The sequence below is a fragment of the Triturus cristatus genome, chromosome 4_1 (assembly GCF_964204655.1).
Source record: "Triturus cristatus chromosome 4_1, aTriCri1.1, whole genome shotgun sequence".
Classification (NCBI taxonomy): domain Eukaryota; kingdom Metazoa; phylum Chordata; class Amphibia; order Caudata; family Salamandridae; genus Triturus; species Triturus cristatus.
In genome coordinates this window covers 201,801,806-201,810,594 of record NC_140585.1, presented here as the reverse complement: position 1 = coordinate 201,810,594, position 8,789 = coordinate 201,801,806, and the positions used below count along the sequence as shown (strand labels likewise).

The 8,789-nt window shown below is 41.0% G+C and overlaps 1 protein-coding gene across 2 annotated transcripts in view; it reads left to right on the top strand.

The window, feature by feature from the left end:
• The first annotated feature begins 3,308 nt into the window (after window positions 1–3,308).
• Window positions 3,309–8,789, top strand: part of LOC146854034 (C-type lectin lectoxin-Enh4-like) — a 138,741-nt gene continuing 133,260 nt past the window's right edge. Inside the window, exon 1 of one of the 2 annotated variants that reach the window (XM_085651886.1) lies at window positions 3,309–3,358. The gene's annotated coding sequence lies outside the window, so the exon portion shown is untranslated. Of the gene's footprint in view, window positions 3,359–5,102; window positions 5,146–8,789 lie in introns of those variants that run through there. The other variant, XM_085651887.1, reaches the window with a different exon arrangement.

Below are 8,789 nucleotides of genomic sequence, written 5' to 3'. Positions count from 1 at the left end.
GATGACAGATTAAAGATGGGTAATACATCATCTTTCTTTCGACATTCCCTCATACTGACTATTGGCGCCAATATTGTTGGTTCCGGGTTGGCTGCTGATGTTGAGGGGCCATTGGTTGTGGGTCCCCTCTGTCCGATGCCCATCTCCTGTATCTTCCTTGATATTGACCCCGCGATAAAAAAGATGTCTGGCCACGATATGACTGTGCTCCCATCTGTCTACCCCTACGGGGGTGAAAATCATACTGAGCCTCATCTAAGTCTTGTCTAGCCTCATTATCAGAGTCCGATGAAAACGTTTCAGAAAAATTCTGAGTTTTTCTTTGATAATTATTATTCCTACCTGGATAGTCTTGATTGTAATTTGAATCCTGGCAGTAAGTAGGGCGAAGATATGGGTATGCCTTTTCCTGTGTATACCATCTGATATCCTTTCTTAGTTTATCAGTTTTTTTGTTGTTCAGATATATCTCAAAGTCCTTCATATCGGTGTTGATTTTTTCCAATCTAGCTTTTGCTTCCTCTAATGCCGTGGAGGTATTCAATTTTTGTTCTAGAGATGTGATTTCCTTGCTCAGGACCTCCACCATTTCCCTGGTGGTTTCTATTATAAGAATCATCCAGTCCCTGGAGCAGCGGTTCGCAATATGCGACCACCGCTCCAGGAACTTACGGACTTCTACAAACAATACGGGGACATTACGTACCCTTAAACCAGAAGGGATCACTCCTGATCGTAAGTATTCGAGCATATAGTGAGCATGAGATTCCATACGCTTAAGTTTCTTTCTTAAGTTCAGTAAGTTGTTCCATTCTCCACTATCGCTAGATTGTATAGGGGTCACATTATCACCTGTAATTGCCCTACCAATCAATGCAGTAAAATCATCATCAGAAAACCCAAAAGTTTTAAGGCCCTCCATTCAATTAAAGTCGAAAATAATAAACCTCCACCAAACCAATGTGCAAGAATGAAAAGTGAATAGCACCAAGTGATTTAGATACGTTCACCTAGCCAACCACTGTATATCTTGGTCCAATCAAGGTGTCATACAATTAAAAACAACAGAAAAACCCAAAATTGGGTAATCTAATGCCACAGTTAAAGAACCGTGATTGCAATGCAGAAAATATTGGGACCCCCTTTGTACAGAGTACTTTTCCAAAAGGTCAGGGACCAACATCCCAATGCTGCTTTCCTGTGTGGTTTTTCGCACACTGCGTGCTTTGCTGATCCATTTTGCGTGGGCCAGTAATCTGGCATGAGTACAGTGAAACACACTCACTCTTAATACCCAAGATCTTAACCTCTTCAGTGCCCATGACGAGATAGTCTCGTCATGGAGCACGGTTGCGCTGTGCCCATTACGAGACTATCTCGTCATGAGCCCCACCCACTAGTGCAACGCCCGGCACAGGAGGGGGAAAGGGCGTGGCACTGAAGGGGTTAAGGCTTATTGTGGAGCGGCGCAGTGCATGTTCGCATTTTATTAGCTCCATGGCCCGGCAGACCTGGCCTGTCTATGGCTGGAAAGCGATGCTGCCTCTCCCTTGTCACTACCCTTATTCCTGTTCAGTAGGCCAGTAAGTCATTTGCATGTTTTTGACATTTTGGACACTTCGTAATGCCTCTGAAATAAGACGTTGGACCTTCACCCAGGACTCTTATTACTGCCCCTTTTGGCTCCAATTGGAGTTGTGCACATGGTTCCAATTGGGTCAGGAATAAGCAGCTGCGGCAGCACTCCATGCCCCTGGGATACGGTGCATTCGGCATTTTTAGGAGAAAAAAGTTCTATGTGACTGGGCCCAGGTCAGCACCCAGTATGCTGCCCAGTGTGCAGTTTCATTTCTGTTGAGCGCATCATTTGTTGAGAACCTTGGGGCATATTTACAAGGACGGCGATAAATAAACGCAAAGTGCGCTTAACGCTTTTCTATTTATCGCCGTCTATCGCTGGATTATATCGCCCTGTTAGCGTCTTATTTACAACGCGTTTCCCCAGGGCAATATAATTATCAGCGATAGCGGGGAATTCGCCGTTTTGCAGGGAACATCGCTGGTTTTCCAGCGATGTTCCCTGCAAAACGGCGATAACCTTGCTGATACGACCCTGTGGTCGTATCAGCACAACCCTCCGCCCCCCATATTAGGTATGCCTAAGTCTGCATTTTAGCAGACGTTAGTTTCGGCGAACACAGCGATACAAACACACCAATGCACTGAGTATTCATATTGACATATCAACATGCCACTCATGCACCAGTACTGCTTTTCTATTTGTTCAATGAATGTTCTGTGCTTGAGAATCCATTCTCCATTGCCTGACTGTTAAATGAATCACACTGAAAAAAAGGTTTAAAATTAACTTTTGGCAAAGGCCATCGGTCGATGTTGCATGTTCAAATCGAGCAAAGCTTAACATTGATATGTGTACATCACATGAAAGCATTTTACTTTCCAGCACAGTGTATGCTCAAGAAAAGTAGTGCTGCAGTGGACAGACATACAATTAAGGCATTGATGTCATTTTTGGGTCTGAGCATTGGCCACAAGAGCAGTTGTTCTAATGAACACCTGAATACAAGTTGTCAAGATCACAATGTCTTACCCCTGCTGATAGGAAATCAACAGGGCATGGGATACTCACTTTACTTTATGGTCTATACATGCCCCTACCACAAGGTCAGTATAATAACAATGAACGGTGTCCATTACCAAGGCACTGATGCTGCTGAAGGCACAGGATGAAGGCCTTTGACCACATCTCCAGATTCACCATTTTCATGCAGCTTCTTCATTACAAATGACCTGATCTATATATTAATATCATCGGCTCTATATATTAAATGCAGTGTAAAAGAACTAAGAAGGTGATTGATGATGTTACTATTTGTGAAAAAATGTGTTTTAAAAGTACTTAATGTACATGGTAGACAGAACTAAGTACAAATGATCAAGCTGCGATTCCTAAGAAGTGGTGAGAAGGGTCACTGCAAAATGACACCATAAGTCCTGTGAAAAAGAATAAAAACGATTCTTGTTATTCAGGAGGAAGGCCATATTTGTGTCAGTTGTGTAATGGCAATGGCAAGATGGGAAAATTCCTCAGATACCCTAGACAGATAGGAGAAAACTCGTCAAGCAGGAAATGCCCCTAGATATTTGCATGCAATCGAGGAGGGAGACCAGTCTAGTAAGCCTAGATACAGGAAATATTTGGGGGACCAGAATGTGCATTCAATTATTTGCATAAGCCTGCTAACATAAGGCGAGTATAATTTCACTGAAATGCAACTTCTGTTTTTGACATACAGTCAGTTCTTAACAGTGAAGCTTGCTGACCCAGCTTTGCCAGGTAAGACATTTGCTCATTGAGCAGGGAATTAAACTGTTGCTTACCCCTGCATTCTGCTACAAGGGTGCTGTGCGGAGAAATGGGACAGTGTGTGGCAGTGAGGTTTATTTGTGTGCAGGAAGGGGATGCATTGCAGAGGAGCTCAGGGTAAGGGTCTTTCTCATGCTGGGGAGACTAGAGTTGGAGGCAGCTTAAAGGTGTGGGATGCTTTTCCATTGCCCCAAAATGCTGCCTTAAAAGACTTTTTATTTTGCTTTAAATGTACAAAGTTGTGGGGTGACGGATGTTGTAATTTAGCACACATATAGTGTACATAGGTGTATGTCTCATCAGTATTTTGATTACAGTGCTGGAACCTAAATGCTGGACATTTCGGGGCAGATTTATCAATATTTGACATAACACAATGTAGCAAGACAACCTGCTGTGCTGTGTGAAGTGGAGAGGGCTAGAATGTACTATATCTACCAACAGATGGGGCATGCCTGCTCTCTCCCTGTGCTGACGCACTATGAGCTGGCTAGCGCCTATGCTGGCACCTACTCCTTGTGCAAGGGTGCCTGCATTGCAGGCAGGGTCATTTAGGTGCATGAAGGGATGCCTCCTGCACAAAAACACCCTTTAGAGGTGTTTACCTCTTTCTAAGTGTGCTGTACAATGCAGCACACGTAGACAAAGAAAACAATAAGGAGAAATGAACATATTTCTCCTCCCTGCACTTCTATCGGGAAGGCATATATTTCTGATGCAATCTTAGGTTTACCTGTCTTGATACATTTCAGAATTCATGGTTTGAATGTGTTACTCAGCATGGTTTGAATGTGTTACTCAGCATGGTTTGGATGTGTTACTCAGCATGGTTTGGATGTGTTACTAAGCATGGTTTGGATGTGTTACTCAGCATGGTTTGGATGTGTTACTCAGCATGGTTTGGATGTGTTACTCAGCATGGTTTGGATGTGTTACTCAGCATGGTTTGGATGTGTTACTCAGCATGGTTTGGATGTGTTACTCAGCATGGTTTGGATGTGCTACTCAGCATGGTTTGCATGTGTTACTCAGCATGGTTTGGATGTGTTACTCAGCATGGTTTGGATGTGTTACTCAGCATGGTTTGGATGTGTTACTCAGCATGGTTTGGATGTGTTACTCAGCATGGTTTGGATGTGTTACTCAGCATGGTTTGGATGTGTTACTCAGCATGGTTTGGATGTGTTACTCAGCATGGTTTGGATGTGCTACTCAGCATGGTTTGGATGTGTTACTCAGCATGGTTTGGATGTGTTACTCAGCATGGTTTGGATGTGTTACTCAGCATGGTTTGGATGTGTTACTCAGCATGGTTTGAAGGTGTTACTCAGCATGGTTTGGATGTGTTACTCAGCATGGTTTGCATGTGTTACTCAGCATGGTTTGCATGTGTTACTCAGCATGGTTTGGATGTGTTGCAGACTTAGGAGAATCTGGAGCACCTGGGTCATATTTTAAGCTTTGGAGTGAGGCGTTTGGAACAATACCCGGCGCGAACGTATATAGTTCTGAATAGCGTGGTGATTACTGTTGAGATATGCTGTGTGTTATTAGATACAGGTTTTACATAGCGCTATGATACAGAAAGATTACTAATATTCAGCTGACACGTGATCAAGTATGAGTTTTTAAGGCATTCCTATGTTTCTTTGGTGCTCTAACTTTGGCTCATGGCGAAGATTCAATGTATATGCAACGTGGACATCAGAACATAGATTTTATATTCCCTGTGGGATGGAATTATCTCCACTGATAAAGTAAGTAGACTTAATATATGGACGTATTAGATTCCTAATGAACTGTTCAACTCTAAATAGTGCATACTAAAATAGGGTTTGGTTCTTTCAGGGAACATTTTGGACTCTTGAAAGGTATTTCTGATTTTTAACTTTTGAGGAGTGATGTGGGATTTATTTTTAAAGTCACCACACTTAGCTCACCGCTTTTGGCTCATCTCACCTTCACCTAGAAATTGGAACTAGATCCTCAAGTGTTGTTTCTTGACACTTATTGATCAGTGCACACACAATGGGTGCACGCAGATGAATTCCGATAATTTTGTCATATATTGGTTTTCTCCATCACCGCATAATATACGGGGCAAAATATATGTTTGCCCACACTCACCAACTTATAACATCTTATGACTTGCAATTTGCTCGTCCTAGTGTGCCAAGATCCCTGTGCATGCCGTAAACATTCTTATAAATACCACTACGGACACGGGTGAGGTTTAATGGGTGTAATAAATACACCTGTGTTGTGTAGCTTTACAAGGGCTTGTGTTTGTTTTGTATATACAGCCTTGTGAAATTCACGGGAGGGTTTCCCTTTTGTGCGACAAAACACTTGTTGGCTGATGCAAGAACAGAAAGAATAAAGAAAAGAAACCAAGCTCAAAAATTCTTTGTATCATTTATGCTTGACTAAATCAGATTGGATACTTGCGTATTACTGTAAAGATGTGTGCTGAGGATTGTGTTTTATGTTTATGTTGGTTTCGACCACGTGTTTGGGGAGGCGGGTGGTTCTTCTCTTCTTTTAGCACCGTCCATATAAATTTGTCAGAAATCCAAAATGTGTGTGAAAGTGCTACTTATCCTTGGAGCGCTATTTTACCTATAATCATACCACTGCACCATCAGAGATTAAATTCTAAATGTTGGTGATCAAACTACCCCAAACATTTCAGAGAAATGTATGTTGAAGTACATAAGAATTAACATCATGTTGGGAAACAGCACAGCCAGTTCCTAATAAATAAATCATTTTTTTTGTCTATTACCCAAATGATAACCCTTTGGTCATCTTAAACAAGTCAGGTAGGCTCATCAGATAGTGGTCAAACCATGAAGCATATCACAACCCAATTATACAAGCAAATGAATAATCAAAAGTCCAAATAATAGTGCTATTGAACAAAGGTACATTCCACTCCAACAATATAAAAATCTCAATTGTCCACTTACTTTTTACAATGGTAAATGTTTGCTGACAATTACTGCCCCAACATTAGTTTTATCAACTGTATTAGTATTGTCATACCTAAAACATGTATTCAGAGCCAAGTTACAGAATCATGGTTGAGTGTGAAAATAGTGCCATGATATTATTCTCCCAAACTTATAGAAGCCAACCTGGAAGTACTTTCAATAAGCCTAGACATATTGGACACCTGTTCAATATCAACAGTATAACATTAGCCATCTTGGGAAAAAAACTGAAACGTGTTCTTTCAAAACATATAAAATACAAACGGAGCCATTATTAGGAAAAAGGTTTGTTACTGGTATACTAAAGTCAGCTCAAAATTCGAACCACAATCTAATAACCAGTCCCACAAGTTGTAACTATATTAGACATGCATGTAAAACCAAATCATGCCAGTGTCCATCTTAGAAGAAGAAACAGTAAAATACTTTCAAAGGTTCAATTAGAGTTAATTCTCAGATCCAAAATCACCTATATTATGTCCATAGCTCTCATAGTACCAACAAAAAAAAAGATAAATCAAAGTTCTCAAACACCAATTGTGCTTGATAATCAGTAGTTGGACTAAATATCAAGAGACTTTATAAATTCTTTGAAATGTAACCAGGTAATAAATCATTACTGCTTAAACAAAGCACATCAACATTTTAGAACCCCACCCACAATAGGGGGTCTCTTCAGGACCTAACAATAAGGAACATTTGAGAAAAATGATCAAAGGATAACTAAGTGGGCCAGAATGGAGAAAAACTCAAAAGCTAGTCTAATGACTAACGGTTGTACCTAAATGAATATGAATGAATTGTCAGAGTTGTGAGGTACACACCAAAAGGAAGTGCATTCTTAGTAAAGGTACTCACATGGGGCCCAGCCGGGCACTAGTCGGGAGAGAGAAATAAAAAACTACATGTGAGCCATAATGTAATGCGAAGAGGAGCAATTGGCATAGACTGTATTGATCTGTAACTCACCCCTGTGAGGGGAAGGGGACAAACAGTCCTTGCGACGTATTGGATAGTGGTATACATCCGTACATACATAGATTACATGACAATCCGTGTTGTAGATTATTATCTATGAGAAGAAAGGGGAGGGAGAATGAAAAGGGGCCGCAGTGCTCAATGCTGCCTCTCTCAAGGGATGTCAGTGTTATCAAGCAAGAATGACAAGTTCCCAAGGGACTTACCCAAAATAGGAGAGCTAGAGAAGATTCATCTCATAAATAATTTTGAGTCAGGCCGCCATAGTCAACCTCACTATTTCTTCGATGTCACGGAGTAATGAAATCCATTTCTGGAGGACTGCCAAGGTCAGCCTCACCTGCACGGCCTTGTGTCATACGGCGTGGTTGGCATTCCTAGAGACAAGAGAAGAGCGTACAAGTATTGTGCCACTCTGGGTTCACTTGGTGAAGCACACACTAGTTAGTGCCCCATGCAGGGATGTTTTCTATCTCCATGAATTATTTTGAAAGGATGAAATTGGCAAAGCCCATGCATGCAATGTGTTTTGCTTTTGTGGAATTAAAGTAAAAATAAAAAAATAAAAATTTAGAAAAGTGGCAACGGACAAAGATATTTGGAGAGTACAGAATGAGACCATATCTGTTTAAACATATCTATACATAAATGCATAGAAGGAGAATATCACAATTACAATTTTGGAGTTATAATCAAGACAATTTTGAAAAAATGTATCATTGTGTTTTGACAACTCTGGGAGGTGACATCTCATTGTACTCATTCATGGAGGTACAGTTCAAGGACATATTGTCAAATCAGTTCAATAGAATGGCGACAAAACTACGCTGTTCTTCAGCTGTATTCAGTCCATGATTGAAATAGTTGGCCCATTCAATCCATCGGCATTCCAATCTTTGTAGAAAATGTGATAGGTCTCCTGTTCTTTCAGGAATGGTTGCCATGCTGATAACTTGCCATTTAAGATCATTTGTGGTATGGTTCTTTTCAATGAAGTGAATTACCAAAGGTGCGTTCAGTACAGTGCATCTTATTCTGCTACGATGTCGGAAGATGTGTGTCTTGATTGGATGTAATGTTTGCCCAATATAAGGCAACTGGCATGGACTCCATATGCAGTAGACTACATTACGTGTATTGCAGTTGGCGAAAAGAATCAAGTCTTGCCTGATGTTACCGTGTTCAAAAACCTTTGTGTCAAAGGAAAAGGTGCTGGCAATACAGTTACCACATCGGAAGTGACCTTTCACTTCTGGAAGGCCCCAAGCTGATTTTAGTGTTCTAGGTTTATGACTAGTGCCGCATTGTGTGGACGAGTGCACCAGATGGTCTTTGATATTTTTCCCATGTTTGAACTCAAACATTGGTTATTCTATTGTGGGATCAATGTTTCAAATAAGATACCAGTTTTTTTAATCAAATTGCCGATC